Source organism: Pelodiscus sinensis, chromosome 31 (assembly GCF_049634645.1).
Source record: "Pelodiscus sinensis isolate JC-2024 chromosome 31, ASM4963464v1, whole genome shotgun sequence".
Taxonomy (NCBI): domain Eukaryota; kingdom Metazoa; phylum Chordata; order Testudines; family Trionychidae; genus Pelodiscus; species Pelodiscus sinensis.
The window spans coordinates 9,528,162-9,554,220 of NC_134741.1; the positions used below are offsets into that span (position 1 = coordinate 9,528,162).

Consider the following 26,059-nt stretch of genomic DNA (forward strand, 5'->3'; position numbering starts at 1 on the left):
GAAGGTAGTATGAATGGGCAACAGGGGTTTTTTGTGCAAGAAACCCCTATGGTTAAAATGGCCATCAGAGCTTCCTTGCACAAGAGAGCGTGCATACTGCCACGGACATTCTTGTGCAACAGCACATGGCAGTGCAGAGACACTGTTGCGCAAGACCTTTTGCACAAGAACTCTTGCACAAAACAGTTCTTGAGCAAGAAGTCTGCAGGGTAGATGTAGCCAGGGGGTATTTGGGTTTGTTACTAGCACTGAGCTTTTTACAACAGCCCAGGGAACATAGTGAAAAGCCAAAACCTTCCAGCCCTGGGTGTCCCTGGCCAGTCACTGACTGGCACAAAGGTTCCTGGCAATGCTGGCTTTGGGTAATTGGTAACAAATCCCAACAGCTCAGATGAGGTGGCCGAGTGGTTAAGCTGATGGACTGCTAATCTATTGTGCTGTGCACACATGGGTTCAAATCCCATCTTCATCGGGTGTTTGCAGCTCTTCCTCTTGCTTCTCCCAGATCTCTCTTCAGTTCAGTGCCAGCCCCTCCTGTACCCCTGTCTGCCCCAGCCCCTCCCACTGCAGCCTGGGGAAAGGGGAAATCTCCACAGAGACACTCCCAGATGGGACCCTCAATCCCTTCTGCCCTCAAGGGGAAACCTCACAAAGGAGATTCCAGGCAGCCAGGCCATGGGGGTCTCTGAGATGCCCCAGCCCTGCAGCCTGTCCCACCTGGCTGTTGCCATGGTCCCTCTGTGAGGTCACTGCCTCCTAACCAATGAGCTGAGGTGCTGCACAAGGCCCTTGTGATGTCACTGCTACCTCCCAGGGCTCATGTCCTGCCCCCAGCCAGCCCCTTGGCATGTGTGAGCTGCTCCCCCTCTGCCCCCGTCACTCAGGGCTGGTTCTGGGGCTCACGCAGGGAACATCAGAGGCTGCTCAGGGTGCCACATGCCCCCAAGGTCACCTTTTAAATGTCAGGACAAGCCAGGATCTATCCCGTCCCTTCTGCAAGATCCCACCCCTTTGCTGAGCCCCTGCCCTCCCCAAACCTTTCCATGGACTCTTGGTTACTAATGGACACTCGCCACTAATGACATAATCACACCCCAGCCATTTTGCTAGGGCTGCAGCTGGGGAGAACAGTTTCATTTAAATAAACAGATTAAGCGTTTGAACTGTCTCATGTTAGTTGATCAAACTTCATTTGAAATAAAGGAAAACATTGCGGCCAGCACACAAGGTTTCAATGTTGCTTTATTTATGGCAGGGGCGGGGAACCTTTTCTGGGTCGGGAGCCACTGACCCACAGAAAATTGGGGGCCACAAAAGTGAGAGACAAAAAACCTCCTCCAAAGGCCCCCAGCCCTCTGATGTGGCCCCCAACTCAGACACCTCCCTCCTCTGCCGTTCCAGCCCCATGGCGTGAGGGGAAGGGACAGGCAGGACTGAGGTTCACATTTACTTTTCTGGGGCAGCAGAACTAGTGGATTTTGTGGAGCTGCTTAGTCTATTGGTTTCTACTCGAAAACCTGAACCACTCAGCCACCTCAGCTCTGATCTTAGCAGTGTCAGAGGGCAGGGAAACTGGTAAATAATCCCAGTGCCCAGGCCTGACAGCACCTGCCCCACAGAATTCACACAGCAAACCTGGCTCCCAGAGCACAGGGGGAGTTGGGGGGCTCATTGCTGGGCCGTGGGGTGAAGCATTAAACCAGCCCCCTCCTGTGGGGCTGTGAGTGTTGCTGTCTCTGCTGTACAGACAGGGCCATGGAGACAGAGAGAGATTCACTGAACAGGCCAAGGTCGCCTAGCGAGTTAGAGCCAAGATCTGCCCCCAGCTCCCTGCCCCACCCACCGACGTGCTGACTCCCTCACTGCCATGGGGCTGTTTGCATTGGCCTCTTCTCTCTGGAACCAGGTTTAAGCCACAGCTGAGGCTCTGGGCAGGAGGCTGGGTATGGAGGGTCTGAGTGTGGGAGGGGGAGCGTGTGTTCCTCTGGCTCAGCTTTTCCCTTTATTCTAGCCCAGCAATTGCCCTGCTGCAAAGCAGAGTGAAGAGATGAGGGTTGCTGTGAGCTGCAGTGCAATAGTCAGGGTCTTGGGTTTCTAAGCTGTAGCTATTAGTGTGAGCTAGACTAGTCATTCCGAGATTGTGGGTTCAAATCCCACCAGAGTCACTTTAGGTGCTTTCTGATTTCCAGAGCAGCTTTTACAGAAAAGGCTGGACCTGCCCCTGTTCCATGATGAGAGTGTCAGGAAGCTTGTGATCCCAAGACCTCTGTGTGAGACTCCCCTTGGGGGGGGGGGGGCTCACAGGAGAGAGCCCCTGGGTACCACACACTGGCCACGGAGACCTGTTCCATGGTCAGCTGGGTGCGAGAGAGGTGCCTGAGACTCTTGGTGGGTGTGTGGGCCCTGCCGTGCCCTTCCTTGAAAGAGACGGGACAAACACAGGGCTGGTTGACAGGGGCTCTGACACTCCAGCAGCGGGGCCGTCCAGCCTTTCAGCTGGATTCAGACCAGGCTGGTTGGAGCCTCTTGCGCTTGCCGAGGGGGATTCTGCACTTGCTGCCTTGGGAGCCAGGGTCACATTGCAGAGCTCCCCCAGGGCAGGGTTTGGGTCTCAGGGTTTGGGTTGGAGTCCCTGGGACGGGGAAGGGGGGTTTGGTCCCTTCCTGAGGGCACAGAATTAACAAGAGAGAATTCCTTCCCCCGCAGCAAGCTGAGTTGGCTAAAGAGTTGGTAACAGAATATTTTCCCAAGTTTAAGTTGAGGAAAGAAAAGCCTCCATGGTGTAGCCATCACTGTGTTTGTTTAACATACAGCACCTCCTTAGTTCAAAGCCATATAGAAACACAGGCTCTTGAGGTGCCCTCTCTGATGGGCCAGGCATGTTCTACTCTGAGCTGGGGGTCTCAGGGCTTGGGTCCCTTGTTGCCCTACTCAGGGTTGTGCAGAGGTGTCCTGGAAGCTCTGGTCGAAGGCTCTTTCACAGGCAAGTTCTTCTTACTGGTCTCCTTCTTGGACCCCAGTTTATATAGTGAAAATTGAGTCCTGCTTAGCAATATCTTAACCAATTACTTTAGTATAATTTTGCTAACCAGTCATAAGATACTATTGTGATTTACCTAACCAATCATACTCCACCACCTTAGTTGATTTACATCTAGCAAAATTAATTTTACAGCAGACAGAAACAGATCCAAACCAGACAGCGACCACACAGACAAACAATAGGAAAGGGAGGACAAGAATCATAGAATGCCCATTGCACAACCACAACTACTGATAAGCAGTTTCTTGCCGGACAAAACGGTGTTTAACTAAGTTTTCTCTACCCATCTTGAGGTCTGTTTCTTATCTGGTAACAGTGGGTGCCATTAGGACAGGATCCCCTTCTCACAGCCTAGTGTGACACTATTTCAGTGTCATTTAGCTGGAATATGAGTATGTGACTCCAGGCTTTACAACTAATTGCTGCTGCTCTTGGGTCTGGCTGCAGAAGAAGGCTTTAGCTTAGACCTACTGAATAGCTACAGGCCTTTCAATAGGGTTACAGAGAAACCACACTGTTACAGATGACCTTTCCAGGCCAAAGATAGAAGGAAACCCTCAGGGGTTCTTCTAGACTAAGGTTCATTCAGTTGGTTTGTTTTTTTGTAGACCTGACCCTTCTGCGCCCCTAGAGACTCTGGAACAAAGAAGACACATGAGAAGAACCCAACTTTCTTCCTTTTGCTGTGACATGGATGGATCTAGCTCAGGTTTCACTCAGGGGGTCTGTCTGCATGTGAAGTACCTGTGACAGTCCCTGTGCACCTCTGCCCCTCATCAGCAATGCCATATACTTGGGGGAGCTCTTGCCCTGAGACTTGCAGAAAGGACAACCTGGACAAAGAAGAACTACTCAGGCACCCTTTGATAGCTCAGCTGGCAGAGTGGCGGACTGTAGCGTGTGCTTGGCAAGTGATCCTTAGGTTGCTGGTTCAACTCCAGCTCAAAGGTGCTATTCTTTTCCCTCCAGCCTGGCCTTAGCAGAAGACAACCAAGGTGGTTACCTTGGGTCCATGTCTTCAGAACCCTACACTGCAATTGACAAAACAATGGTGGGGAGGAGCTGCCAATCACATTTCTTGGGCTGTGCAGGTTCTGTCCACACACAAAAGTTATTTTGGAACAATGGCCATTATTCCACAATAACAATGCAAGAGTCTACACAGCAATTCCGTTATTTTGAAATAATTCTGAAGTATCAGACGGCTTATTCTGACTTCTGCAAACCTCATTCTACAAAGAATAACGCCTGTTCCAAATTAGCTATTTCAAAATAAGGCCTGTGTAGATGGGCCACTGCTGCTAGTTTGAACTAGCCCCTTCTTGTGGACATACTAACTTATTCTTCTGAAACAGGTCGTCTACACTGGGGAGCCTGCCTCGGACTATTCTGAGGTTTCCCTGCAGTGTAGACGTGCTAGTTCGAAATAAACTATTTTGGAATCACTATTCTAGACCAGCTTATTCCAAAATAAATGTGCCGTTTAGTCGAAGCCAGAGGGATGAAGCAGCAGGAGGAAAGCCAAGAGTGCAGAGCCCAGCCAGAAAACTGAGTGTCCCCAATGCCCATGAAGAGGTCAGCGTTTAGGTCCCATGGTGTAAGGGGCAGCACTCAGGACTTTGAATCCTGCAATCTGAGTTCAAGTCTCAGTGGGACCTGCTGGTTTGAGCTTGTTATTGTGAGGTTTTCTCACACTGCACAGCTATGTCTATGCTGCAGGCCTTTTGCGCAAGAATGGCCATTCTTGTGCAAAAACTAGCGGAGTGTTTACCCTGCATGTGCATTCTTGTGCAAGAAAATGTACAGTAAACCATTAGAAAAGAGGGCTTCTTGCACAAGAAGGCAGTGTGCACAGGCAAGAGGGATTTCTTGTGCCTAAAACAGCCATTAGAACTTTCTTGCACAAGAGAGTGTCCACAGATGCTCTTTATAAGGAGATAAACCATTTCATAGAGCTGGAGAGAACTTTGAGAGGTCATCCAGTCCAGTCCCCATGCTCATGGCAGGGCCAAGAGCCATCCCTGACAGATTTACCTCAGACATCTCTAAATGGCTCCTTCAAGAATTAAACTCATAACCCTGGAATGGCAGTTCCAGGGGACACTTCTCCAGTGTTCAAACATCTAACAGATAATATGGCAAAAAGGAAGCCAAAGAGAATTGCACCTACTAGTAAATGTCATAACTATCACCTCCGATGGGACTTGAACCCACAATTCCAAAATGCTTTGTCCACTAGGCCAATACACATTCCTCAACTTTTAGATAACAGAGTCCAGCTGTTGGAAGGAACCAGAAACACAGGAAGGGCTGAAAATCAGCTCTCAGGAGGCACCTCCAGCTGCCCCCCAAGTGTGGGTCACCCCACACTAGACATGGGCAAAACTTAACACCTTGACATCATGTCTCCCTTCCAAAGCCAAGGGCTAGTCTCCCACAGCCGCAGCCTCAGCAGGGCACTGCACTGGTGCTCACACTGCTCCTGGGGAAAGGAATGGGTGCTACAGGGGCTGGGGCTGGCAGGGAATGGCCGGTTGTCACTGAAGGGGAAGGATAAAACGCAGCCACATTGCTGAGGGCAGGGAGAGCAGCTGGTGCTGGGCTGGTGGCACCGTGGGACATCCCTGGGGGAGCTCTGCAATGTGACCCTGGCTCCCAAAGCAGCAAGTCCAGAATTCCCCTCGATGAGCACAAGAGACTCCGACCGATCTGGTCTGAATCTGGCTGAAGGGCTCAAGTGCCCCAGTGCTGGAGTGTCAGAGGCCAGAAAGACATAGGAAAAAGTAAACAAAGTCCACCACAAGGCACCACTGGGACTTGATCCCAAGATCTCCTGTTTACTAAACAGGTGCTTTAGCCAGCTAAGCCATGGTGCCCTCCTCAGGTAGCCTGGTGAAACTGTTCTACTCTATGGTCCCAGACAACACCTTTGCCTCCCAAAGTGCAGCCATTCCCCATTTCCCTCCAGCCCTGGTGGTGTCTGGCTCCCTGGGCACAGAAGGCTACAGCTCAGTGGGCAGAGGCTCTGACATGCACATCTCCACCAGCTGCTTGGCCTGGGGAGTTGGCCTTGAGCTTTAGTATCACTGAGGGGAGGGAGAAGTGCAGCAAACATTGATTGTCTGGATTGTAAACACCCTCTCTCCTGGCCACACATGGCACTTCTTGGTGCGTCTCAAGCCAGGCCCTGCAAGGAGCCACCAGGGCAGGAACCAGCCCTTGGAGCTCGGCTTGCACCAGAACCGGCAGTTTCCCACCACGTCTCGCTTGAGAAGAGGCGACTTGTTCCCCTTCCTCTCACCTCACGTCTCCCTTGTCTCTGTTCCCTTCAAAGGTCTCCTCTGCCTCAGGACCTGCCTCCTCAGGGCGCTGCCCCTCTGCCACTGGGCTGGGAGCGGGAGACTCCACGGTCTCTGCACTTGGGCTGAGAAGTCTCACGGGGACTCATCTGTTGATGGGTTAGTCAGCCCGATGGCCAGCCGGATCCATTCCGTAGCACTGCCTGAGAGGGAGCTTTCCCAATCTCCACTGGTATTTCCTGGGGCTTTGTGTTGGGGGATTGGGCTTCGCCATCTTCTCTGCTGGAAATGCCTCTTCTTTGGAAAGCAGCTCCCAGGAGTTCATGGAACTTCTTCTTCTCAGCTTGGGACAAGGACAAGCAAGGGGCGACGGGACAGGGGTTTATGTGATGATGACAGGAGTGCAGAAAGCAAATAAGAAATTATTTTTTCTTCTAGTAAAGAACCAGGGTGACAGAATGAAACTGGTAAGTAACCAAGTTAAAAAAGAAGCATTTTTGCACCCAGTGGAACTCCTTGCCAGAGGATGTTGCGAAGGTGAAATCTACAAGAAGGTCCAAAAAAGAACTGGATAATTTAATGTAGGAAAGGTCAATCAATGGCATTTCACCAGAATGGACAGGGCAGGTGTTCCTAGCTGATGTATACCTGAAGCTGGGAATGGAGGGATCACTTAATAACTGTCTGTCCTGAGGATTCCCTCCGGAAAATGAAATTGGCTGCTGTTGTGAGACAGGATCCTGGGCTAGTTGGGCAACTGGCATGGCCCAGTCTGGCTGCTTTGATGTTCTATTTGGCTGTTCTTGTCCCCTCTGGGCAAGGGAGAATGGACCCCCCCACCATCCTGAAGTGGACAGAAAATGGCCTGCGAAAGGCTAGTGTAGGTGAGCAAAGAGACTTGTTTCATGTGTCCCTGATGGTCTAGTGGTTAGGATCCAGCACTCTCATTGCTGTGGCCTGGGTTCAATTCCCAGTCAGGGAAACCAGCTGCAACTTTCCCAAAATATGTCTGTTGTCAATCTTCTTGCCACATGTTACAACAGCTGAGACCTAGCATGGGGCTAGCCCTAACCCCTCCCCCTTGGCTGGGCACTGTCTGGACTCAGGCCTCCCCAGTGCCAGCGTAAGGGCTCTGGAGAGGACAGGGCAGCTCCAGGGGCAGAGTCCTTTCTTCTGCAGTAGTTCAAACCCAGCCCCTTGGTTCCAACTAACTAACATTACTCCTCATTTTTGCCCTCTGTGCCTCCCTCCCAACCCCAACATACCCCAACACATCCCCTTCCCTCTCCCTCTCCCCCTCCCCTTGCTGGTAACACCATCAGGACTTTTCCTTGTTGAAAGAACAAACTCTCTGGTTTTTATGTGGGGAATGTAGAACTGGGGAGGGGCTGGGGAAAGACCCTGGGACGGGGTGGAGGCTGGGAGGAAGGGCTAAGGCTGGCACCTTCCTCTGATTGTCCCACTGCCTCATGTCAGGGGCCTCAGCAGTGCTGGGGGGTGGTTCCAGGGGGAGAAGCTGGTTCAGAGGAACTTGAGCTGCTGGGCCATTGAAGCAGGCCCCCAGCAGCAGCCTCTGTGCAGGGCTCACACGCTCCAGGCCTCCCGGTCATATTGAGTCTCCCCGTGTGGCTTGGGCTCCAGAGCCTGCCCCCCAGCTGGTGCCTTGAGGTAGCCACTGCAGCAGCAGGAATTTGGGCATCAGTTCCCCTGTGTTGGGGACAGGAAGCCAGGCCCAGGCCCTTTTAGCCACTGGGGCTGTGCAGGCTGAGTCTTCCCCTACCAGATCTCTGCCCTGCTTCCTGCAAAGCTCTCAGCCTTTTGCTTGTTTCTGCTTCCCTGTCCATAGCAGGCAGCTAAAGGAAGTAAAGTCAGCAAACCAAACACCCCTGTAGCCAGCATGGGGCTTGAACCCATGACCTTGGTGTTATTAGCACCACACTCTAACCAGCTGAGCTAGCCAGCCTACGAAAGTGCAGCTTACCAGTGGCCCTTTCAAGAAAGACGCCTCAGGCAGCTGCAGGGACGTCTCTGAAGCTGCCAATGGCTCTTCTCTGACAGGGTCACTAGCGACTCACTGTGACATGGGCTGGCTAGTCCAGCTGGTTTGAGGGTTGGTCAAGGTGGCTGGCGGCCGGCAGACCCAGGACAAAGAGAAGCCGGAATCTCTTGCTGCCAGCACCTTGCCTCCCAGCTTCTTCCCTGCCAGCAGCAGCAGAGTCCTGAGCGCTGCCCTTGACACCATGGGACCAACCTCCCCTCACTCAACTGGGCCAAGCTGGTGCCCAGCTCATGCCCACTGGGACCTGCTTTACTTGGGTTCCTTCCTCCCAGAGCCCCCTTCTTCTCCTGGGCTGCGAGGAGCATCACTGGGATCCTTTCTCACATCCCAGCACAGGGCCATCTCTCCAGTGACAGGAGACGGGGCTGGTTTCAAGATTTCGTTTAGCGCAGCAGCAAGCAAGAGGAGAAGCAGGAAAATCAACCCCATTTGCAAGCTTTGTGTGACAGGAGGGGTGTGAGCTGGGGAACCTGCCCCCCCAGAAGGGCATTTGGGTGCACCCAAGGGCAGCAAGAATTCAGGCCCTCAGGCGAGTGCATTGGGGACAATGTGTGAGCCCTTCCATGAGCATTTTCTGCTCCCACTGGGGAAGGCAGCTGGGCAGGACCAGCCTGCAGCCCACGTCCCTTTCAGCACCAGGTGCAGGAGGTAACAGAGAGGGGAGGAAAGTCCATGGCCAGAGCCTCCTCCCAGCAGTCTGGCCCTGCACAGAGTCTGTGCATGATGGAGCCTCTCCCAGCAGGGCGATGGCCTGTTCTCTGCAAAGTGCTCAGCTGGTTCATTTTTTTGCAGGCCCATTGTATGTGTCCCTGGTGGCTTCATTTACAATTTTCAGTCTTTACATTTGCATCCCTTTTTGGAAAAGAGGGTGCAAGTGTAAACATACCCTACATAGCGAGAGTTGGCCTCCGTCAGTTGAGCCTGGCTGTGTCCCTACTTCAGGAACCCAAAGGGAGCAAAGAGCAGAAGTACTGGAAGCTGGTGGGGTACCCTCTGAATTTGATTTAGTGAGTCTTAGTTGGACTTGCTAAATCAAACCCTGGAAGATTGTAAGATAGTGGCCATTCCTCCCCCTCTGGGTGTGATTCTTGTTCTTCTGCACAGCATAGCCCAGGTAGACCAAGGACTTTCAGATCACACCCTTGCTGAATTGATGGGAATAGAAACCAGACACAGCAGATTTGAACTTGTTTCAGTTGAGATGGGTTTGCCTGGTTTATGCGCATTGACACAGAAACACATTAGGGCTACGTCTACACTGGCACCCTTTTCCAGAAATGCTTAAAATGGAACAGTTTTCCGTTATAAGGATTTCCGGAAAAAGCGCATCTACATTGGCAGGATGCTTTTCCAGAAAAGCCCTTTTTCCGGATCAGCGTCCGTGGCCAATGTAGACGCGCTTTTCCGGAAAAAAGCCCCGATCGTCATTTTTGCAATCAGGGCTTTTTTGCGGAAAAGACTGTCTACACTGGCCATTTTCCGGAACAGTTTTTCCGGAAAACGACCTTTGCCCGAACACGAGCAGCATAGTTTTTCTGGAAAAACACTGACAATTTTACAGTAGATCGTCATTGCTTTTCTGGAAAAGCAAGCGGCCAATGTGAACAGCTGGCAAGTTATTCTGGAAAAGCAGCACCTTTTCCAGAATAAATGACCCAGCGTAGACACAGCCCAGGGGTTTGTAGTAATCTCTGCACATCAGAAATGCAGAGTGAGATGCAACTGGAGATGCAAAGGTTTCAAAGAAGTTGATCAACCTTTCAGGGGGCACTGGGAGTTGAAACAGGGACCCTTTTGCCTATAGTTAAACACTTTACCACTGAGCTACACCCCCATTACACTTGCTTGTTTGCATCCAGTGTTAGGAAATTAGCACACATGGCGGGGGGAGGACGGCCCTCTATGGGGTCACACATGTGTGGTGTCCCCCCACCTACAATCAGCATGACATGTCACAATAGCGCATCATCCCCTGTGCTCCCGCCTGCCCTGTGTGTGTTGCAACCTCACAGCACTCACCTGATGTTCCCTCCCCGGCGCCTGAGGACATTTGAGAGGCCTCCTTCATCTGGGGGACCGGTTCCAGGGTGAGGGTCACGACGTTCCTGGAATCCTCCTTCTCCTCATCCTGGAGCTGCTGGTCAGCAGGGTTGTCATCCTGAAGCTGCAGCCGCTCCTGCCCAGGTGTCTCCATCCCAGACTCCACAACTGTCCCTGGAGACAGGGGTTCCCCAATCCCCAGGACTTGGTCCAGTTCCTCATAGTATGCACAGTGCTGCGGAGCTTCCCCAGTGCGGGAACTGCGCTCACAGGTCCTCACATACCCCTGCTGCAATTTCTTGACCTTGGCTCTGACTTGGTCTGGGGTGGGGGGAGGTGGCCTTTCTTTGCAAGGCCGTCAACCATTCAGCCATAAATATTTGCATTCCTCCGCCTGGACTGCAGAGACTCCTCCTTGGACCACAGCTTTATCTCTAGCCCCTACCATGACAGTGCCCGGCACTTGCTGCCACTTGCTTGCTCCTGCGATGTATCCCTAGAAGGGCCAGAGGGGTCTCTGGGGGCTTGTGCCTGTGACATGGCTCTCTGAGAGGCTGGAAGCGCTCGATCTTAGCCAACTGGATAGTGAAATTATACTAAAATAATTGGTTAAGATGGAACTAAGCAGTACTTTAATTTCTCTTTATAAACTGGGATCCAAGAAGGAGACCAGCAAGAAGAAGGAAAAGGGGAGAAGAGAAGAGGAAGGAAAAGGGAAAGGAAGACCAAGAAGGAGGAGAGAAGACCTTGAAGCAGAACTCACCTCCAAGGCAGCCTAAGAGCAGAACGGCCGGGACTCCTCTGCACAGCTGTTGCAATGGTTTGCTGTGTGAACTCTGTGGCAGGTGATATTAGGGCTGTGCACTGGGATTATTTACCAGTTTCCCTGAATCCTTTTTTTTTTCCCAGAGCTGTGATGGCTGAGTGGTTAAGACGTTGGACTTGAAATCCAATAGGGTTTCCCTGTGCTGGTTCAAATCCTGCTCACAGCGAGGTCTGTGTTTTGCCGACACCTCTTCCTCGGGCAGCAAGGGCCTCTGTGAGTTACCAGCAGTGGGGCTGTTACTGTTGGCATCAGGACTGGATTAAGGGTTGAGCTAGTGGGTCAGCTGCCCTCAGGCACTGCCTGCCTGGCTCCTGGCAGGCTGCAGTTCCCTGGGGCTGCATTAACCTCCACAGCACCTGTCAGCAGGGCCCTTCCCCATGCAGCTGTGGGGCTCTGCATGGCCTGCCCCAGGGGACCCTGGGTTGCACGCCAGCAGTGGTGGCAGGGCCAGGCTGTGCAGCAGAAGAGCATCCTGCCACCACAAGCTCCATGCATGGAAGGGGAGGGGCTGTATATGCACTGTGCACCCAGGGTGGAGCCGCACATGCACCATGAGCCGGGGGGCAGTGCCACATGCGCGGAGCACTAGAATGGCTCAGACTGGCTGTGGTCAGCATCTAACTAATTGCACCATTAGGCCATGTCTTCACTCAGATGGAGATTTCTGCTGCAATCCATCTCCCAGAGTTTGATTTAGCAAGTCTAGATAAGACTCGCTAAATCAAACCCAGAGGGCACCTGCACCAGCTCTTTGCTGCCATCCTACTTCCACTGTTAGGACACCAGCAAATGGTAAAACCAACTCCAGATCTGTGTTGGGATATGGTGGAAAGAAGAGACACATTGGCCTCACCACAAGGCACCACTGGGAGTTGAACCCAGGATCTTCTGCTTACAAGGCAGTTGCTTTAGCCAACTAAGCCATGGTGCCCTCCTTGAAAGTAGCCCTCAAACTGTTCTACTTTATGGTTCCAGAGAACATGTTCCCATTCCAAAGTGCAGCCGTTCACCGTTCCCCTCTAGCTCCTGCCGTGTCTTGAGGTCTGCGCAGCCTAAGACGTTAGATTGGCAGCTGGAACCCAAAACCTTTTTGGCAATTGTAGCCCCATGCCCCAAAGGGACAGACCCAAGGCAGCCGCCTGGTCCTAAGGCCGGGCCTGCAGCCAGGGGGAGGAAGAAGAATCTCTCCTTTCAGCTGGAGTTCACACAGCAGCCCAGCTAGCTCAGTTGGTTAGAGCCTGGTGCTAATAATACCAAGGTTATGGGTTCAAGCCGCATGCTGACTACAGAAATGTTTGGTAAGGGACAGCTCAGTGGTTTGAGCATTGGCCTGCTAAACCCAGGGTTGTGAGTTCAATCCTTGCAGAGGCCATTTGCATTAAAAATTCATCAGCGGTGGTACTTGGTCCTGCTGAGAAGTCAGGGGACTGGACTTGATGACCTCTCAAGGTCCCTTCCAGTTCTAGGAGATAGGCAATCTCCATTATTATTATTTTTTTTTTTAAAAAGCAACCTAAGGGCCTTTGCTGATCCCCAGCCACAGGCCTCTGCTCTGCCAGCTCAGCTTTGGAAGGGGGCCTGGGGCAGGCTGCTTTGCCCAGGTGGCCCTTGGGTGAGTGTTGGGGCAGGAGAACCCAGCAACACAGGGGGCTCTAATGGGCGCTTCACCTGCAGAAGGACCCTTGAGTGAAACCAGGCAGAAACACAGAAACCCAGTGTCTTGCTGCCCCTTCTCCTGCCTGGGCCTGGCCTCCCTCCCCTGCTCGGCACCACAGAAAGCCTCTTGGCAGAAGTCAGAGGCCTCAGGCCTGTCCCCTCTGAGGGGCTTGTGCCTCGGCCTCCTCTGCCCTTGGTGCCGGCTCTCCCGGCTGCCCCTGAGCGCTGCTGGCCAAAGGAGGCAGCAAGGCAGGAGAGGGGGGAGGAGCAAGTCCCGCTGAGGCCGACAGCTCGGGCTCAAGCCTCCAGCCCCAGCACAAAACCTTCAGCCGGGCCCGTGTGGCTCCCTCCTGCCCCCGCACACGCTCACAGGGGGAAACGTGCCCCATGTTCCATCCCCGCGCCAGGCCTGGGCGACGGGCTCAGCCCTCCAGCAGCCCACAGGGCCTGTGAGGGACGGACTGAGAGCAGGGCCCCCCTGACACGCCCCTGTCCTGCCCCACTGGCCTGCGTGCGGCGCTGGCACGGGACAGGCAGGAACGGCAGCCGGGGAGAAAGCAGCTTGGACTGACGGGCGAGTCTCACTTACTGACCAGACTCCCAGGCCCTGGGCTCTGGGGCCAGCCCCCCTGTGGGTCAGAGCCCCCTGGCCACAATGCTACTCCAGGGGGCCTGGTTCCAGGGCCACCTAACCCCAGGGGCTGGGGGGCTGGAGTCCTTTGCCCTGGAGTCTCAGAGCTCCCCCAGTGTCGGCTGCCGCTGGCCTGAATGGTGCTGGATGCTCCTGCTCCCCTCCCAGCAGGCTGGCCCTGCGCAGGCTCTGTGCTCGCTGGAGCCTCCTCCTGCCAGGTCCCCGGCCTGCTCCCTGCAAAGCCTCAGCCTGGCTCCTTTCCTGCCCTCTGCTTGCAGGGCCCCTGGAAATGGCTTTGGGCGGATCCCTGAGGCCCAGCATTGGGTGCAGCACTGCTGGGCCCCCAGAGCCTGGGCTGCAGCCAGGAGGGGGAATCTCCTGCAGGGCCGGTGGGATGTAGAAAGCTGCTCCCTGGGAACCTTTCCCATGGCAGCGCCCCCAGCCTGGCCAGCCCCTGCCCGGCCCGGCCCCCAGCCCGGCCTCCACCCCAGGGTGGGCAGCATTTGTGGGGGGGCAGCATTTGTGGGGGCAGGTAGGAGAGGCCCCCTCCCCTTCCCAGAAGAGCAGAGCCCCCAGGGTGGCAGTGGGGGTATCTGGCCCAGGGCTGCTCTCAGCAGAGGGGGCTGTGATCCCAGCCTGGGGCCAGGGAAGCTGCTACCAGCTCGTGCGAGGCGGGGAGAGCCACCCCAGACAGGGTGGGGAGGGGGATCAAGTGGGGTGGGGGCAGATAAGAGAGGTGAAGGGGAACAGGGACGTGTGAGGTGGGGCAGGAAGTGGAGGCAGGAGGTGCTGAAGGGAGGTTGGGGGGATCATGCCAGTCAGTGGGTGGCTGGGAGCAAGGGTGCAATGGAGGGAAACTAGGGGGGGTCACAGGAAGGGAAAGGGGGCAGGGGAGGTTGGGAGGAGACTGGGGGAGCAAGAGCAGCCTGGCTGGGGAAGGGGAGACACAGGGCAGGGCTTGTACAGAAGGAGATGGGGAAAGATACAACGGCAACTCCCCCACCCCCGTGGGGCAGGAGGGGGGGCAGAGGTGACTGGTGGTGGCACTTGAGGGCACCAACTTCTCTGCCCCAACAACATTTCTGAAGTTTATAACCACGGTGTCCCAAATGCCCCCTGCCTCTGTGGGTGCCTCTCCCTGCACCCCTCCCTCTGCAGGCTCCAGTCCCCCGGGGGAAGAGCTGCCCCCTCCAGAAGCCTGAGGGGAATTTCTTCTGTGAATTTTTTTAAGCGGAGATATCTGCAAACACTGATCTGTAGGGACTGGTAATGGTTTATTTCCATATTTGCATATTTATTTGCATAATGTATATGCAGACATGTAAATATGTTACCAGTCTGGCAAAAGTTTGTGAATGGGTTTGGCTGTCCATGGTATTAAAAAAAGGTTAGCAATCACTGGCCTGATCCCTGGGGGGTGGCCAAATGCAAGGCAGGGAAAACACTAGGGCTACGTCTACACTGGCCCCTTCTTCGGAAAGCGGGAATAGGGAAATCCACAGGGGATTTAAATATCCCCCACGGGATTTAAATAAATATGGCCGCCGCTTTTTTTCCGGTTTGGGGAAAAGCCGGAAAAAAGCGTCTAGACTGGCCCGATCCTCTGGAATAAAGTCCTATTCCGGAGGATCTCTTATTCCTACTTTGAAGGAAGAAGTTCATGGAACTTCTTCTTCTCAGCTTGGGAAAGGGACGACTAAGGTGCGATGGGACAGAGTTTTATGTAATGATGACAGGGGTGAAGAAAGCAAATAAGAATTTTTATTCTCCTACTCAAGATCCTGGGTGACAGAATGAAACTGGTAAGTAGCCAAATTAAAAGTGAATCAAAAGGGAGCATTTTTGCGCCCAGTGGAACTCCTTGCCAGAGGATGTTGTGAAGGTGAAATCTACAAGAAAGTCCAAAACAGAACTGGATAATTTAATGCAGGAAAGGTCAATCAATGGCATTTAACCAGGATGGTCAGGGCAGGTGTCCCTAGCTGGTGTATTCTAGAAGCTGGGAATGGGCGACAGGAGGCATCACTTAATTGTCTGTCCTGAGGATTCCCACTGGGCAATGGAATTGGCTGCTGTCGTGAAACAGGATCCTGGGCTAGTTGGGCAACTGGCATGGCCCAGTCTGGCTGTTCTGATGTTCTGTTTGGTTTCTGTTCTTGTCCCCTCTGGGCAATGGAAAATGGACCCGTGTCCTGAAGGGGAGAGAAAGTGGCCTGTGAAAGGCTAGTGCAGGTAAGGAAACACCCCATGTGCAGGTGTCCCTGATGGTCTAGTGGTTAGGATTCAGCACTTTCACTGCTGAGGCCTGGGTCCAATCCCCAGTCAGAGAAACCAGCCTCACTTTTCACTTGACATCTGCCAAGTCATTCATCTTACCTCATTGTTACAGCAGCTGTGACCCAAGAGGTTCTCTTAGGGCCCCTTTCCCACCTCTCCCTCACGGCCAAGACAGCACCTGCCATTTTCACAAGCCCTTCAGAAGGGGCAGAGCTGGTGACTCAAACTGCCCCTCCCCTCTCCCATGTGGGCAGCCCTGCAGGAAGCTCTGTGGCACACACAGCACTAGCCCAGCGCAGTGTCAGGTCGGCACAAGATCCATTGGTTCAATTTGGTTGTTGAAGGAGACAACACAGAACTGGCTCCAGCCCCCACTCAGTAACCTGGGGAAATGACCCACCAGGCCTGGGCCCCTCGGAGAGGCAACGATTCCCCACTGGCCAGGGCAGAGCCTCCCTCTGACACAGTCATGGAGCCTTCTCCCCCTGGTCCTGCCTCCCCCTTCACTCAGCTCTCACTGCTCGGTGCTGCCAGGGAGGGGCCTCACTGCGAGAGCCGCCTGGGCAGGTTCCTGCCACAGAGACACGTCCCAGAGCAGGACGGATGCTCAGACTGACACTGAGTGTTGCTCAGCGCTGGGGTGAGACAGGGAAGGACAAAACGGTCTAACGGCGCCTGCAGCCTTTCAGAACAGCCCCCGGCCCCACCCCCAAGTACCAGCCCTTCCCTCTGCCTCTGCTGGGCTCCACTGGGCACTGCCTGGACTCAGGCCTCCTTGGTGCCAACCTAAGGGCTCTGGAGAAGACAGGGCAGCTCCAGGGGCAGAGTCCAGAGCCCCTGGCTGGGAAGGGATCAGTAAGCAGCTTTGAGGCTGGGCTGCTGCACAGTTTAGGCAGGGGTGGGCAATGACTTTTGAAGGGGAACCACTCCCAAGCCTGCACTTTTCCATGCTATTATCGGAGGAGGTGGGGGTCTGGGATGGAGGCTGGGTGCAGACAGGAGCCTGGGGCAGAGGACTGGGGTGCAGGAATGGTTGCAGGGTGTTGGGTTGTGACTTGGGGCAGAGGATTGGGGTGCAGGATCTGGGAGGGGTGTGGGTTCAGGTGGGGGGAGAGGGTTTGGTTTCCGTGCGGTACCCGGGAGTTGAGGGAAGGGAGGGGCTGGGGTGTCAGTCAGGCTCTGGCTGGGAGACTTACCTGGCTCACTCCCGGCCAGCAGCCCAGCACATTTCTCAGGCAGCCTGTCTGCCTTGTCCCCACACAAGCTACAGGGGCCATCTGGGTCGATGAATAAGACCCTGAGTGGAGGGGGGATGACGCTTCATATGGCCAGAAACCAGCCAATGGGATTGTGCTGGGAACAGGGACACTAACTGCCCAGCAGTCCCTGTTCTCAGCAGCTTGCGGGGGTGGGGCAAGCAGGGAGTGTCTTGATGTGCTAGATACAGCCCGCTGGCCTGTATTGCCCAGGCCTGGCTTAGAGGGAACCTTGGCTCTGGGGGAGGGGCGCTGTGGAAAGGCCAGTCTCGCCTTCCTGGGCAGGACATGGTACCTGCAGCCTTTCAGATCAACCCTCAGCCAACAACCCAAGAACCAGCCCTTCCCTCCAACCTCACTGGGGTCTGCTGGGAACTACCTGGACTGAAGCCCACCCCAATTTCAGCATTAAGGATTGCCTGGAAATGAGAAAGCAGCTAAAGTAACACTGGTGGGATTTGAACCCACAACCGTTGACTGTCTAGTTGGGTTCACACTAGCCACTGCAGCATAAATGCCCAGCATGCTTTCCATTGTACCACAAAGCTTGACGGACTGCTGAGTTTGTTATCTCCACTCTCTGCTTTGCAGCACGGCAATTGCTGGGGGAAAAGAAAGGGGAGCCAGGTCTGTCTCTTTTGGGAGAGCAGGTACCAAGAGGGAGGGGGCCACTGAGCACCCAACAGTGAAAATAAGGGATAAGAACTGAACTACAGTTGGAGAATGTGGGCATGGATCCCACTGCCTCTCGCATGCTAAGCAAGCGCTCTACCACTTGAGCTAATTCCCCTGCCTACAAAAGCTTTTGCTACCTCCTCTACCTTGTTCCAGAGCCCACAACATCGCTGCCACTGCCCGAGGCTCCGTTCTGAAAGGGCCACTTGCGAGACTGACACCCGTGGGCCGACTAGCTCGGAGGTTTAGGACGTGGTGCTCATATCACACTGACGCGTCTTAAGAGCAAGCCCCTTGTTTCAAACCATAACGGGCTCGCTATTCTGACGTCCCTGCATGGCAGGAGGAGTGAGGGATGTTTTGGAACAGCGATTTATTTCAAAGTAAGTGCTGTGTAGCCAGCCCCAAATTACAAAATAAGCTATTTCAAAATAGGCGCATTGATTATTTTGAACTATGGGACACAACCCTAGTGAGTTAGAGCTGAACTCTGCCCCCAGCTCCCTGCTCCCTCCACCCACGTACTGACTCCCTCACTGCCATGGGGCTGTTTGCATTGGCCTCTTCTCTCTGTAGCCAGGCTTCAGCCAGGACTGAGACTCAGGCAGGAGAATGTGACCCGGCTCCCTGCACCTGGGCCCTGCATTTCTCATCCCTTCAGAGACACTTGTTAGTGGAGGAATAAATCACAGTCACATGAGTGTAGATTATGAAACTTTGTAGTTGTTGTTGCCTTGGAAACTCCCCACAGACCTTCCCCTGGGGTCCCGGGCAGCCGCTCACATTGCACAGCTCACTTCGAGGTGAGGGTGCTGTGTAGATGTGCCCGTCCTGTTGAGGGCCAGCCTGTTGGGGGGAGGCTCCGGCCACTTCCTTTCCTTGTCTCTCTCAGGTTGTGTCTACACTGCAGGGCTACGTCTACACTGCCGGCTTTTTGTGTAAGAGCAACTGCTCTTGTGTAAAAACTTGCAGAGAGTCTACACTGCAGGCACGTTCTTAAGCAAGTAAATTTATAGTGCAGCATCAGACAACAGGGCTTCTTGCGCAAGAATTATTCCTCTCCCTGTGAGGAATAAGCCCTCTTGTGCAAGAACTCGTCCACAAGGAGGCAGTGTGGATGGGCAACAGGGGTTTCTTGCTCAAGAAAGCCCGATAGCTAAAATGCCCGTCAGAGCTTTCCTGCGCAGGAGAGCGTCCACACTGCTATGTGCGCTCTTGCAGAAAAGCACTTCTCTTGTGCAACAACACATGGCAGTGCAGAGACACTGTTGTGCAAGACCTTTTGCACAAGAACTCTTGCACAAAACAGTTCTTGAGCAAGAAGTCTGCAGGGTAGACGTAGCCAGGGGGTGTTTGGGTTTGTTACCAGCACTGAGCTTTGTACAACAAACCAGGGAACATTGTGAAAAGCCAAAACCTTCCCACCCTGGGTGTCCTTGGCCAGTCAGCAAGTGGCAGAAAGGTTCCCTGAAGAGCTGACTTCAGGTGATTTGAAACAAACCCTAACTGCTTAGATGAGGTGGCCGAGTGGTTAAGGTGATGGGCTGCTAATCCAATGTGCTCTGCACGCATGGGTTCGAATCCCATCATCATTAGATGTTTGCAGCCCTCCCTCTTGCTTCTCCCAGGAGTTCAGTGCCAGCCCCTCCTGTACCCCTGCCTGCCCCAGCCCCTCCCACTGCAGCCTGGGGAAAGGGGAAATCTCCAAAGAGACACTCCCAGATGGGACCCTCAATCCCTTCTGTCCTCAAGGGGAAACCTCACAAAGGAGATTCCAGGCAGCCAGGCCATGGGGGTCTCTGAGCTGCCCCAGCCCTGCAGCCTGTCCCACCTGGCTGTTGCCATGGCCCCTCTGTGAGGTCACTGCCTCCCAGCCAATGAGCTGAGGTGCTGCACAAGGCCCTTGTGAAGTCACTGCTGCCTTGCAGGCTCATGTCCTGCCCCTTGGCATGTGTGAGCTGCTCTCCCTGCCCCCCTCACTCAGGGCTGGTTCTGGGGCTCACACAGGGAACATCAGAGGCTGCTCAGGGTGCCACATGCCCCCAAGGTCACCTTTTAAATATCAGGGCAACCTAGGATCTATCCCGTCCCTTCCGCAAGACCCCACCCCTTTGCTGAGCCCCTGCCCTCCCCAAACCTTTCCATGGACTCTTGGTTACTAATGGACACTCGCCACTAATGACATAATCACACCCCAGCCATTTTGCTGGGGCTGCAGCTGGGGAGAAAAGTTTCATTGAAATAAACAGATTAAGCGTTTGAACTGTCTCATGTTAGTTGATCAAACTTCTTTTGAAATAATGGAAAACATTGCAGCCAGTACAAAAGGTTTCAATGCTGCTTTATTTATGGCGGGGGGGGGGAACCTTTTCTGGGTCGGGGGCCACTGATCCACAGAAAAATCGGGGACGACAAAAGTGAGAAACAAAAAACCTCTTCCAAAGGCCCCCAGCCCTCTGAGATGTGGCCCCCCAGCTAAGACACCTCAGTCCTCTGGCGTTCCAGCCCCATGGCGTGAGGGGAAGGGACAGGGAGGACTGTGGTTCACATTTACTTTTCTGGGGCTGCAGAGCTAGTGGATTTTGTGGACCGGCTTAGTCTATTGGCTTCTAATCGAAAACCTGAACCACTCAGCCGCGATCTTAGCAGTGTCAGAGGGCCAGGGAAACTGTTAAATAATCCCAGTGCCCAGGCCTGACGGCACCTGCCCCATAGAATTCACACAGCAAACTTGGCTCCCCGAGCACAGGGGGCGTTGGGGGCTCATTGCTAGGCCGTGGGGTGAAGCATGAAACCAGCCCCCTCCTATAGGCCTGTGAGTGTTGCTGTCCCTGCTGTGCAGACAGGGCCATGGAGCCAGGGAGAGGATCACTGAATGGGCCAAGGTCACCGAGCGAGTTAGAACCCAGCTCTGCCCCCAGCTCCCTGCCCCACCCACCGACGTGCTGACTCCCTCGCTGCCAGGGGCTGTTTGCATTGGCCTCTTTTGTTTTCTTTTCTGCTGTGAGACATTGGGACAGTTGCCCAGGGTATCCCGCAGTTGCCACCTCCCTCTGTGCAGGTGCTGTCCAGAGCCCCGACTAGCAAACGCTGACACTGCTGTTAGGTCCAGACCAGAGGGGAGTGTTTAAGGGTTATTTCGGAAGAAGGGTTTTCTCCCAAAATAACTGCATCTAAACGGTGTTTTTTATTTCAAAATAAAGTATTTTGAAACAACATCCGGACACGATTATGCAAATGACTCACGGGATATTTAAATTCCAAATTCATTTACAATTTCAAATGTCTCCATTTGCATTTTTCTTCTGAAGGATACTGCAAGTGTCGACATGTCCTCGGTGTTGCAACCTCATAGCACTCACCTGATGTTCCCTCCCCACTGCCTGAAGACGTTTGGGAGTCCTCCTGCGTCCCCTGGTGCTGCAGGTCATCAGCATTGTCCAGGGTGAAGGTCACAAAGCTTCTGGAATCCTCCTCCTCGTCCTGGCGCTGCAGGTCATCAGCATTGTCATCCTGAAGCTGCAGCTGCTGCCCAGGTGTCTCCATCCCAGACTCCACAACTATCCCTGGAGACAGGGGCTCCCCAAACTCCGGGATTCGGTCCAGTTCCTCACAGTATGCACAGTCCTGCGGTGCTTCCCCAGAGCGAGACCTGCCCTCATGGGCCCTCACACACCCCTCCCGCAATTCTTTGACCTTGGGTCTGACTTGGTTTAGGATGCAGGATGGGGGAGGTGGCCTTTCTCTGCAAGGCCATCAGCCATTGGGCCATATGTTAGATAATTTCATGGCGGTTAGGTCCATAAAAGGCTATTAGCCAGGGGATAAAATGGTGCCCCTGGCCTCTGTTTGTCAGAAGCTGGAGAGGGATGGCAGGAGACAAATTGCTTGATCGTTGTCTTCGGTCCACCCCCTCCGGGGCACCTGGCACTGGCCACTGTCGGCAGACAGGCTACTAGGCTAGATGGACCTTTGGTCTGACCCAGTATGGCCATTCTTATGTTCATATGTTCACAAATGTCCACATTCCTCCTCCTGGACTGCCGGGCCTGCAGAGACTCCCCCTCGGATCACAGCTCCAAGAGGGTCTTTATCTCTGGCCCAGACACTGACAGTGCCTGGCGTTTGCTGCCCCTTGCTTGGTCCTGTGATGTGTCCCTGAAGGGGTCTTTGGGGGCTTGTGCCTGTGACATGGCTCTCTGGAAGGCAGAAGTGCCTGATCTTAGGCAAACGACCCAGAAACAACACTTTACGGCCAATAACACAAGGACGGCTCTTGGTCCTCATCCCCAAGCCACACAGAGTATCCAGAAGTCACTTCTCCACCTCTCCCTTGGCTGCTCTAGAGCTTAGCCTGAAGGCCGATAAACTCTACTCTCCTACCCAACAACCTCTGGGACTCCTCTCCCGCCCAGCTCCTCACACCACAGAGAGTGCAGGGCAGCCACTAACCCAGCATCACCACTTCTGGTCTGTGCCTAATGGCCAAGAAATTATGCTTTACCCAAACCACACAGGCACCCTCTCGCCTCTCGCCTCTGGCCAGCCTCATGGCAGATGTGGGCTTTCCTCACTAATTTTCCCAGCTGCTTTGCGGGCAGGCATTGGTGGTATAGTGGTGAACATAGCTGCCTTCCAAGCAGTTGTCCTGGCATCAATTCCCAACCAATGCAATGTAAAGAGAGAGCATCAAAGCTTGTTGCTGAGCTTTTTACTTGAACCCTTAAAAAACAGGCACAAATGGGTCCTGCAGCTTCCGGCTGCCTCTCACCGCTTTTCATCCTCTCCGAGAGCATGCACAGTAATGGGTGCTTCCCTCATATACCCCTGCTGCGATTCCTTGACCTTGGCTCTGACTTGGTCTAGGATGCGGGGGTAGGAGGGAGATGGCCTTTCTTTGCTAGACCATTGGCCATTCGGCCCTAAATGTCCACATTCCCCCGCATGGACTGCAGGGCCTGCAGAGACTCCTCCTCGGACCACAGCTCCAAGACGGCCTGTATCTGTGGCCCAATGACAGTGCCTGACGTTTGCTGCCCCTTGCTTGATTTGATTCCCAACCAATGCAAGGTGGGAAGGGAACAGGCGACCTCCTGGGGGAGATCTTATTTAACCCTGAACAACAGGCACAAGTGGGTCCCACAGCCAAGGGCTCCCTCTCACTGCTTTTCGTGGGGAGCAGCTCAAATAAAACTAATTTAGGTGTTGTGGGGTCTGCATGGGGCTTGTACCCATGACCTGGGCATTATTAGCATCAAGCTCTTAACAGCTGAGCCAGAATGCCCATGCATAGCCCCCCAATAGAGGGAAGAGAAGAGTTTTGCCTGCTATGGGGGAAAGCAGGCAAAGCCAAGGGCCTTTTAGCCACTGGTCTGTGCAGACTGGAGCTTCTTCTTACCAGCTCTCTGGCCTGTTCCCTGAAAAGCCTCAGCCTTCTGCCTGTTTCCCCTGTCCATCACAGGCAGCATAACAGTCACCACAGCAAACACCTCTGTTGGCAGCATGGGACTCAAACCCATGCCCTTGGTGTTATTAGCATCACACTATAACCAACTGAGTTAGCCGGGCAACTGGAATTTCGTTCACAAATGGCCCTTTCAGAAAGGCACCTCTAGCAGCTGAAGGGATGTCTCTGCAGCTGCCAAGGGCTCTTCTCTGACAGGGCCACTAGCAACTCACTGAGATGTGGGTTGGCTCGTCCAGCCAGTTTGAGGTTTGGTGAAGGTGGCTGGCGGCCGGCATGGTGCACTGAGACCCAGGGCAAAGAGGAAACCAGGATCTCTTGCTGCCAGCACCTTGCCTCCCAGCTTATTCCCTGTCAGCAGCAGCCACAGTCCCTTTCGGCCACTGGGTCAGCCCAGGAAGGGAGGCAGCAATGGGACCAAGTAGGGAGTCAGGCTGAGGGGGCAGGCAAAGCTTGTCTTGCCTTGTAGGGCCACTGGCAGCAGCTTCTTTCTTGTGCGCTGCTGAGGAGAAAAACACCCTGAGCAGGACCATGAAGACACATTTAAAAGAGCATTTAGACAGGAGCACCAACGGGGCAAGAGTCAGAGCCTGGCAACTTCTGGGACACAGAAGAGGCCTCCCCTGGCCACCCATGGAACTGCTGGTTCAGGAAAAGGCTGATTGGGGAGGAGTGTTGGGAAGAAGGAAACCACAAGCCTGGAGCAGGTGCAGAGGCTGCTGTGACTGGCACTGGCAAGGCAGGGCTCTGACTGCAATTGCTGGGACAGGAGAGCCAGCACCACACGCCCTTGTCATTCTTTGGGGGTGTCCGTGCTCAGAGAGCCTGAGGGTGCAACCTCTGCGGCTCCTGCAGCCATGGAGAGTGAGGGCGTCAGGTGCTTCTCACTTGTGGTTTACTTCTTTCCAATACTCCTCCCCAATCAGCCTTTTCCTGAACCAGCAGTGCCATGGGTGGTCAGGGGAGGCCTCTTCTGTGTCCCAGAAGGACATAGGAAAATGTGAGCAAAGGCTGCAATAAGGCACCACTGGGAGTTGAACCCAGGATCTCCTGTTTACAAGGTAAGTGTGTTAACCAGGATACCCTCCTCAAGCTGATTGGTAAAGCTGGTCCATGGCCCCAGACAACACCTTTGACTCCCAAAGTACAGCAATTTCCTTTCAGCCCTGGCTGTGTCTGCGGATGAGCTGCACAAAGGAAGATACAAGATCGCTGGGGGGGTCTTTGCCGGATGAACGTGCCTGAGGAAAGAAGCTGGAAGCGCAACAGACACACAAAAGGGGACGTGGGACAGTTTGAGTCACACACACGGCAGGTGGCGCAGCACAGCCAGGGACCTTATCCACTCACAGAGCTTCACAGCTTCTCTACCCCCAAACCCCATCAGGCAACTGCCCCATGAGCCTCGCCCGCACCATGCTCAGGGCCTGGGGATTTTCTGTCACTTTGCCAGATCAAATAACTAGCCCTCCACTGCTCTGGAGTCTCTGCCTCTCATGGGCCTTCTCGTCCTCAGGCTCCGCTTTGTCTCCAGACAGACCCTGCTCTGCTATAGCCACCTCCCTGTGGCTGTCACTCCTGGGCATTCTAGGGCAAAATAAGCCACTTCATTCTGACTTTGAATACACAGGCTTTTAGCACTCAGATCTGCATCTTACACCAGCATTTGCTAGTGAGGGGTCTGAACAGTTTGTGTAGAGAGGGAGACAGCAACTGTGGAGCATCCTTGCCAACTACTCTGGAGAGCAGAGAAAAGTAAACTCTTTGTCAGTGAGAGCAAATTACCACCCCAGATGGGACTTGAACCCACAATCCCTGACTTAGAAAGTCAGCACCTTGTCCATTAGACCACTGGGAAACACAGAAAATGCTACCAGGGAAAGAAATTCAACCATCTAAATGTCCCTTCTTCAACTTTTAGCTCCTGATTAAACCCCTTTGAAGAAGCCAGATACACAGGAAGGGCTGATCACACCCCTCTGAAAATCAGCTTTCCCTGAGTATCTGTAGCTGCTCCAAGTCATGAGCCTTGACGTCCCATCTCCCTCTCGAAACCAGGGAAGTGTCTCCCACCGCTACAGCCTCCTGAGGCTCTATGGCCCTGTCTGTACAGCAGGGACAGCAACACTCACAGCCCCACAGGAGGGCCCCTGGACTAGCAATGTGGCCCCCTGAGCAGCCTCTGATGTTCCCTGCTTGAGCCCCAGAACCAGCCCTGAGTGAGGGGGGCAGAGAGGGAGCAGATCACACAAGCCAAGGGGCTGGCCAGAGGCAGGACATGAGCCCTGCAAGGCAGCAGTGACATCACAAGGAACTTTTACAGCATTTCAGCTCATTGGCTGGGAGGAAGTGACCTCACAGAGGGTCCATGGCAACAGCCAGGTGGGACAGGCTGCAGGGCTGGGGCATCTCAGAGACCCCCATGGCCTGGCTGCCTGGAATCTCCTTTGTGAGGTTTCCCCTGGAGGGCAGAAGGGATTGAGGGCCCCATCTAGGAGTGTCTCTATGGAGATTTCCCCTTTACCCAGGTTGCAGTGAGAGAGGGCTGGGGCAGGCAGGGTTACAGGAGGGGCTGGCACTGAACTTCTGGAGAAGCAAGAGAGAGGGCTGCAAACTCCCAATAAGAATGGGATTTGAACCCATGCACACAGAGGACAATGGATTAGCAGTCCATCTCCTTAACCACTCAGCCACCTCATCTGAGCTGCAAGGGTTTTTTCAAACCACCTGAAGTCAGCACTTCAAGGAACCTTTGTGCCACTCGCTGGCTGGCCAGGGACACCCAGGGTAGGAAGGTTTTGCCTTTTCACAATGTTCCCTGGGCTATTGTACA

The 26,059-nt window shown here is 54.1% G+C and overlaps 10 non-coding genes across 10 annotated transcripts; 7 read left to right on the forward strand and 3 right to left on the reverse strand.

Annotated features, from left to right (window-relative positions):
- Positions 1–390: 390 nt before the first annotated feature.
- TRNAS-GCU (transfer RNA serine (anticodon GCU)) lies at positions 391–472 on the forward strand. Its single transcript has one exon. It is a non-coding gene; the product is annotated as a tRNA-Ser (tRNA).
- A 3,431-nt stretch (positions 473–3,903) lies between these two features.
- On the forward strand, positions 3,904–3,993 carry TRNAY-GUA (transfer RNA tyrosine (anticodon GUA)). The gene is given in 2 exon segments: positions 3,904–3,940; positions 3,958–3,993. It is a non-coding gene; the product is annotated as a tRNA-Tyr (tRNA).
- Positions 3,994–4,629: 636 nt separating this feature from the next.
- TRNAQ-UUG (transfer RNA glutamine (anticodon UUG)) lies at positions 4,630–4,701 on the forward strand. The gene has a single exon. It is a non-coding gene; the product is annotated as a tRNA-Gln (tRNA).
- A 1,144-nt stretch (positions 4,702–5,845) lies between these two features.
- On the reverse strand, positions 5,846–5,919 carry TRNAT-AGU (transfer RNA threonine (anticodon AGU)). The gene has a single exon. It is a non-coding gene; the product is annotated as a tRNA-Thr (tRNA).
- Positions 5,920–7,252: 1,333 nt separating this feature from the next.
- TRNAE-CUC (transfer RNA glutamic acid (anticodon CUC)) lies at positions 7,253–7,324 on the forward strand. The gene has a single exon. It is a non-coding gene; the product is annotated as a tRNA-Glu (tRNA).
- A 907-nt stretch (positions 7,325–8,231) lies between these two features.
- On the reverse strand, positions 8,232–8,305 carry TRNAI-AAU (transfer RNA isoleucine (anticodon AAU)). The gene has a single exon. It is a non-coding gene; the product is annotated as a tRNA-Ile (tRNA).
- Positions 8,306–11,351: 3,046 nt separating this feature from the next.
- On the forward strand, positions 11,352–11,433 carry TRNAS-UGA (transfer RNA serine (anticodon UGA)). The gene has a single exon. It is a non-coding gene; the product is annotated as a tRNA-Ser (tRNA).
- A 691-nt stretch (positions 11,434–12,124) lies between these two features.
- TRNAT-UGU (transfer RNA threonine (anticodon UGU)) lies at positions 12,125–12,198 on the reverse strand. Its single transcript has one exon. It is a non-coding gene; the product is annotated as a tRNA-Thr (tRNA).
- A 3,614-nt stretch (positions 12,199–15,812) lies between these two features.
- On the forward strand, positions 15,813–15,884 carry TRNAE-UUC (transfer RNA glutamic acid (anticodon UUC)). Its single transcript has one exon. It is a non-coding gene; the product is annotated as a tRNA-Glu (tRNA).
- Positions 15,885–19,275: 3,391 nt separating this feature from the next.
- On the forward strand, positions 19,276–19,357 carry TRNAS-GCU (transfer RNA serine (anticodon GCU)). The gene has a single exon. It is a non-coding gene; the product is annotated as a tRNA-Ser (tRNA).
- Positions 19,358–26,059: the final 6,702 nt, after the last annotated feature.